Genomic DNA, 6,568 nt, shown 5'->3' with positions numbered 1-6,568 from the left:
ATATGACCCTGAAGAAAGTGATGGAATGTTGTTCCCCATAGGTAAATTATACATATACATGTACATGCACATATATATATAAATATATATATATATATATATATAGGTAACTTCATATCTGTCAAATTTTAAAACATTTAAATTTGTGGTATAGGTTCTGTTGTGATAGAGGGAACATATTTGAAGCAAGACAAAATAGTCTAACATGGAATACACTTTGTTGATTATCAACCTGACAACAAGGTTTTACAATATAGCCACCTAGTCGTTGCTATAGGGCTTTGTCTACATCCAATAAAACTTAAGTGTGTACGTCGCAAGTGGAGACTAGACAGTGAAGATCATGAAAAAATATTGCATGTTACAAGTGTACATCATGGTTGATTAGACCTTTGAGATTTACTTTATAATAATCTGAATATCAACTTTGGTGAAATGTGTTTTCAATTGTACTATGGTGAAATTGTGAATAACAACTTTGGTGAAATTGTGTTTTTAATCTGAATATCTGAGTCTCAGTTATCATTAGTTTATTTAAAAACTATAATATTAATTGTACTATGGATGAATTTAATAATTTAACAACTTGATATAAATAGGCTAGAAGTTAGTTCGAACTTACACAATTTCATTATCTATGTTACAATTCTTAAATGTCAACTTCTTTTCAAACTATTGAATTTCATCTTGAATTAAATGTGTTTAGATTAATTGTACAATCATAAGTTCTTAATTTTCATTAATTTATTAAAAAATTAGATAATTTAATAATTTAAATTAATTGTACCATGGATGAATTTAATAATTTAAATTTATTTATCAACTTTTTTTTAAAATAGATTGAATTTCATAAGTGATAAATTATATTTATTTTTCTACTTAATTAGATTTAGGGTTAGGTTCAATTGTACTCATTGTTAAGAATGAAATTCAATTAGTTTTATAGTTATGGTTTAACAATATTAGCATATAAAAAGTAAGAACTTGTTTTTAAAAAGAATTGTGTGAGACTGCTTGGAATCTGATACCCAAAATAGCATCACTACAAAATTTCCCAGCTAAGAAAAGGGTTTCCCTTAATCATCTACGATTCTCCATACTCCACCTTTAAAAGTTCCAAGGAAATTCAAGTAGTTGCAAACAATAAATATCGTGATTTTGTATCATTGTAAAACAAAATGCATACTTTCTAAGCCCACGAAGGTCCTCCAAAAGTTATAATTAAAAACCATCTGTTAAAGAAGATCAGAAACATTATTATTACAATAAGCTTCCACGACAAACCACTTTAGGGTCAATTCAAAGAAATTCATTGGACGACTAAAAATTGAACTCTCGTTAAAAGAAAAAAGTATTTTCTGATTGTAGACCTTTATAAAACTAGTTTGAAAATGAAAAAAATTACTATTCTTAGTTAGGGTATGTAATCCTTTGATTTGACAATTTAAAATCAGTAGAGAACATTTTGTTTTGGTTAAAATCCTTTTCCATTTTTCAAGTAGTCTATTAACATTGAGCTATTTACAAAAAAATGAGCCTACACATTGATCAGGAAAAATTATTAGCTAAGGCTTTTGAGTGCATTATTTCCCTCACTTCCATCACAATGCGAGGAAACTCATAAAAACCAGATACAACACAACTTAAATGTATCCCAAGTCGATGAAGAGCAACTTCTGCTCCACCAATACCAAAAAAAAGAGAAAGTACTCTGACACCATCAGGATATAATGCTTTCAAGACTGATAAATGATATGCAACTGTATCTTTTTGGAGTGAATTACCCAAACAACGCAAGCAATCAATCGGACAAGAAGTTCCACGAGTGTGATCTCTATCAAATCCTAATATAAGATCTATCTCATGAAGCTCTAGAGGGATGAGGTCACCTGGCCCCACCCATACCAAATTCCACTCTTCACACTTTTGAAGTATATATTTCTGCATACTATCTTGCAGTTGCCCTCGTCAATTCTGAATCATAACTCTCAGTTGATCAATAAGGATAGTGCCACATCGTCTTGAGTCTATGGAATTCAATTTTGTCCTCTGATCCCATGAAGGCCAATACTTTTTTATTTGCGGAAGTGCTTCCTGAATAGTCATGGGGGGGAGAGGTTCTGCTTGAAATCGCTCTTCTATTGGAAGGTTATGCACATACCCTCTTGCTCTTCTAGAAGCTGAAAAGAACATTGAGTCCACCAACTCTAGTTCAACACTATTAAATTGTTCGGATATTCTCTTAAAAATATCCTTCGATGCAAAAGCATCATTCTCATAGTAGAAAAAAGGTGGCCCTTGCATGAACGCATTGATTTCCTTTGGACACTGGCCAATAGGTTTCCCAGGAACTCCAAAACCAATTAGTTCCTTGGGACACAAATTAGGGACTGCATCACATACTTTAAACATTGCTTGCTTGTCTTGAATACCCTCTATGTATTTTTCATACTTCAACACTTTCATTATCTATGTTACAATTTCGAACTTACACAATTTCATTATCTATGTTACAATTCTTAAATATCAACTTCTTTTCAAACTATTGAATTTTTTGATTTTCATTAATTTATTAAAAAATTATATAATTTAATAATTTAAATTAATTGTAGCATGGATGAATTTAATAATTTAAATTTATTTATCAATTTTTTTCAAAATAGATTGAATTTCATAAGTGATAAATTATATTTATTTATTTTTTTAATTAGATTTAGGGTTAGGTTCAATTGTACTCATTGTTAAAAATGAAATTCAATTAGTTTTAGAGTTATGGTTTAACAAGATTAGCATATAAAAAGTAAGAACACAATTTTAAAAAGAATTAAAAATTAATTAAAGAAAGTGATTTTTGATTAAAATTATATAGTACAAGTTTACAAGTTATTATTAAATTATGATTAAAATTTTATACATCAATCATAGTTACATGATAAATATAATAGAATAAACATCTACAGATCTAATATATCTCTATGTAATTAAAATACAAACTGTAAATCTCGAATAAATACATGTACGTGGAAAAATATAAAAAGTCATATATATGTACATGTGATGGTATCTAACTACTGAAGTACTAAATAATCAAATAAATAGTGAAAGTACATGTATGGACCATCAAGGCACTGAAATACACATATGTGTACATGTAAATTGTCTCCAATATATAAATGCATATATATATCATCTACTACTGGAGGGACCCCTCAAGACGCATATGAACAGAATGACCCTCTGATCGAGTCTCCTGTACATCCTCTCGCCGAGGTGCATCAACCGAGCCCTGCAAATATATATACATGTACATGTTAGAGTTATATCTTTAAAGCATATATATACATACACATGTACATGTACATTCAAATCAAATACGAACTTGCATATATATAGATATATATCTAGTTTTCAAAACATTTAAATAATTTTAAACAAACTATTTCAAACTTAAGTACCTAAGCACTACCGAGTGGCTCAATAGAATCATTTGTCTCATGTACATGATGCCCTGAACGAACAGTATGTGTAACCATGTGCTCAGCGACCTGTGCCTGCATGATTTATTATGAGTTAAAGGTCAAATTAAATATTCTAGATATATATCTGAACTGAATTTTTTTTTAAATGAACATATTTTTTAATTTCATATATATTTAAAATAAAAAATAAATTATATATGTACCTGGGTCTCCAGAGGTGGAGGATGATCAGCAGACTCCATCGTATCATCTACCGATGCACTTGAGCCTGAAACTCTGACACCTACTGAACCTCCCTCAGCACCATGTCCAAATGCTGGTAAATCTGAGTGAAGTGGACTGTGTAACCGGGTGGGTAATGGTGTAGAATCAATGTTACCATGTCCGAACAACAGGTCCATGTACGATGAAACACCCAGGCTCGAACTAGGATCAATCGCAAATAGGCCTCACAACTGCTCACCAAACTCATCAAGACCCTCAGCTGTGATCTGGACATCTCCAACTCGTATGCTCGAGTCCTCTGTAGAGTGTCGTGAGCCTGGTGTTGAATGTTGTGAGCTACGCACAAGTGTATCATCTAGCACTGGTGTGGCAGCCTGTGTCTGTGGAACCATGTCAGGGCTCTGATGTTGTCTAACAACATCTATCACTCCGTGTAGCAGAATCCCCTGTGTATCAGAAATATATCTAACAATATGCAACATATCCTCCAAAAAATACAGTGCCACATCCATATGTCTCTGTTGTCCTGAAATACCACGAAGATCGCATGGCAGTGGTAGCCCAGCAGCTCTATATGCATCATCAGAGGAGGCGCCTGAAGTGCTACTAGATGCCTATGAAGATGGTCGACCAAGTGGACGAGAATGTTGACTATGAAGATAACGATCAATAGAATCTGATGTGATACTAGCTGCTGCAGATGCAATGTGCCCAACAGTGTCAATTGCTCCCCTTTGGGAAGCAATGACGACTCTATCTGCAATAGGAGCATGCGCAGGAGTCATAGGAGGCATCCTCTGTCCAACAAACTGTCTAGTATCTACAAGTGGCAGACGATGTGCACTGCGGTATTGGTCATGATCTGCGATTCGACCATGCCCCTGTCTGCAATAATCAGGAATATCCAAGTGGTTGACGTTGAGCTCTATATAGAACTTAGCATACAACTATTGTGTAAAATAAAGGGGTATCTGGTCGTTATTAGGATAACGACCATGTCCTGCTAAAAATCGTGGATAGATCATGCTAGCAATAATAGGATCTCTGCATCATGTGACTCTGTAACCTCTCACCCTACCCTGTGTACCCTCATACTCTGGAAAGAGCTCTCTCTTGATGACGTCTTTGGGGGCTACCCTCTTGACGTCATCGAAAGATGCATCTCCTGAAACCTCAGCCCTAAGCTCGCTACATATGGAAGCTAATATGGTAGGAGTAAATGAATGGTGAGCTCGAAACCTAGCTATCAAATCCTATAAACTCCTACATATCGTAGTACATATGTCTCTATAAAGACCATCATCAGAGGTCAATATAGAGTGTTGTAATCTAGCAATCTCCTGCTCTGAAAATGCAAATAGAGCATCAATATCGATGCGTGGAGGTGGTGCAGTAGGACCTCTAGCAGGAGCTGCAGGTGCAGCCTGACCTGGAACAGGAGCCGCACCAGGAGCCATAGTAGGACCTCCACCACGTGGAGCCACACCAGGAGCCAGACCATGAGCTGCACGATGAGCCCTATGTCAAGGTACACCACGAGCTGCAGCACGAGCCCCACCACGAGCAACACAACGAGCTGCATGAGGAGCCACAACAGGTGCCGCAGCAAGAACTACATCAAGTGTCGCACCAACCTGTGCTACAGCAGGAGCCGCAACAGGAACTACATTAGGTGCCACACCATGAGGTGCATCAAATTGATCGTGTGAAGCCATAGATCTGTAGAAATGTATGAAGCTCGCTAAACTGCCTACTGTACACACAATTTTTTATTTTTAAAATTAAAAATTATACACATGTATGTAATTGAACATACATCACACATCATGGACCTAGATAATCTATAACATATTTACGTGTACATTTATGAAATAAAATATATATTTTAATCTACATTCTTATACATATATAATTTAGGATCTTCCAGGTTAAGACATGCGTCATTAAATATAGTTAGTTGTACACTTAGTTATAAGATAAATTAAGATCAATAGTTAACATATATATATACACAAATTATACATATAAAAATATGAATTTATTAAAAACATGTACATACATCTACTTTTAACCATGAACAAATATACATGTACATCTATGTTCAGAATAAAAAATTATACATTCTAATCTATATTGTTACATGTACAATTTAGGATCTAGACCCTTAAGATATGTCATTTAATTAAACTTCTAAGATTAAGATATTAAGGTAAATTTGACATATATATATAAACATTAATATCAAAAATATACATGTCTATATTAAACATTAACAAATATATATTTCTAATGTTTTCTAATATTTTTTTAAATATTTTTCTAATATTTTTCTAATATTTTTCTAAATTTTATATTATTATAAATTTAATAATGTTTTTCTAATTTTTTTTTAATTTTTTTTCTAAAATTTATATTATTATAAAATTTTAAACGTTTTTGTAATGTTTTTTCTAAATTTGTTTTCTAAAATTTATATTAAATAATAAATTTTCAAATGTTTTTGTAATGTTTTTTCTAAATTTTATATTAAATTCTAAATTTTTTAATATTTGTCTAATATTTTTCCTAATATTTTTCCAAATTTATTTTCTAATTTTTTAAAATATTTTTTTCTAAATTTTCTAATATTTTTTAAATATTTTTTTCTAAATTTTCTAATTTTTTTAAATGTTTTTTCTAAATTTTTTTTCCAAATTTTTTATTAAATTATAAATTTTCTAATGTTTTTGTAATTTTTTTTTTTTAATTTTCTAATATTTTTGTAATATTTTTTTCCTAAATTTGCTTTTTTTTTTAATAAATTTTCTAATGTTTTTTATAAATTTTCTAATTTGTGTTTATTATTTTTTTTTCTAAATTTTATA

The 6,568-nt window shown here is 31.7% G+C and overlaps 1 pseudogene; it reads right to left on the bottom strand.

Annotated features, from left to right (window-relative positions):
* Positions 1-1,548: 1,548 nt before the first annotated feature.
* LOC149564283 (DNA (cytosine-5)-methyltransferase DRM1-like) lies at positions 1,549-5,161 on the bottom strand (annotated as a pseudogene).
* Between the last annotated feature and the right edge of the window lie 1,407 nt (positions 5,162-6,568).

The sequence above is a fragment of the Cupressus sempervirens genome, chromosome 4 (assembly GCF_028749045.1).
Source record: "Cupressus sempervirens isolate cs-2001-9-10 chromosome 4, ASM2874904v1, whole genome shotgun sequence".
In the NCBI taxonomy this organism is placed as follows: Eukaryota; Viridiplantae; Streptophyta; class Pinopsida; order Cupressales; family Cupressaceae; genus Cupressus; species Cupressus sempervirens.
Note: the sequence above shows the minus strand (reverse complement) of the source record. Positions and strands in the feature narration are given on the sequence as shown.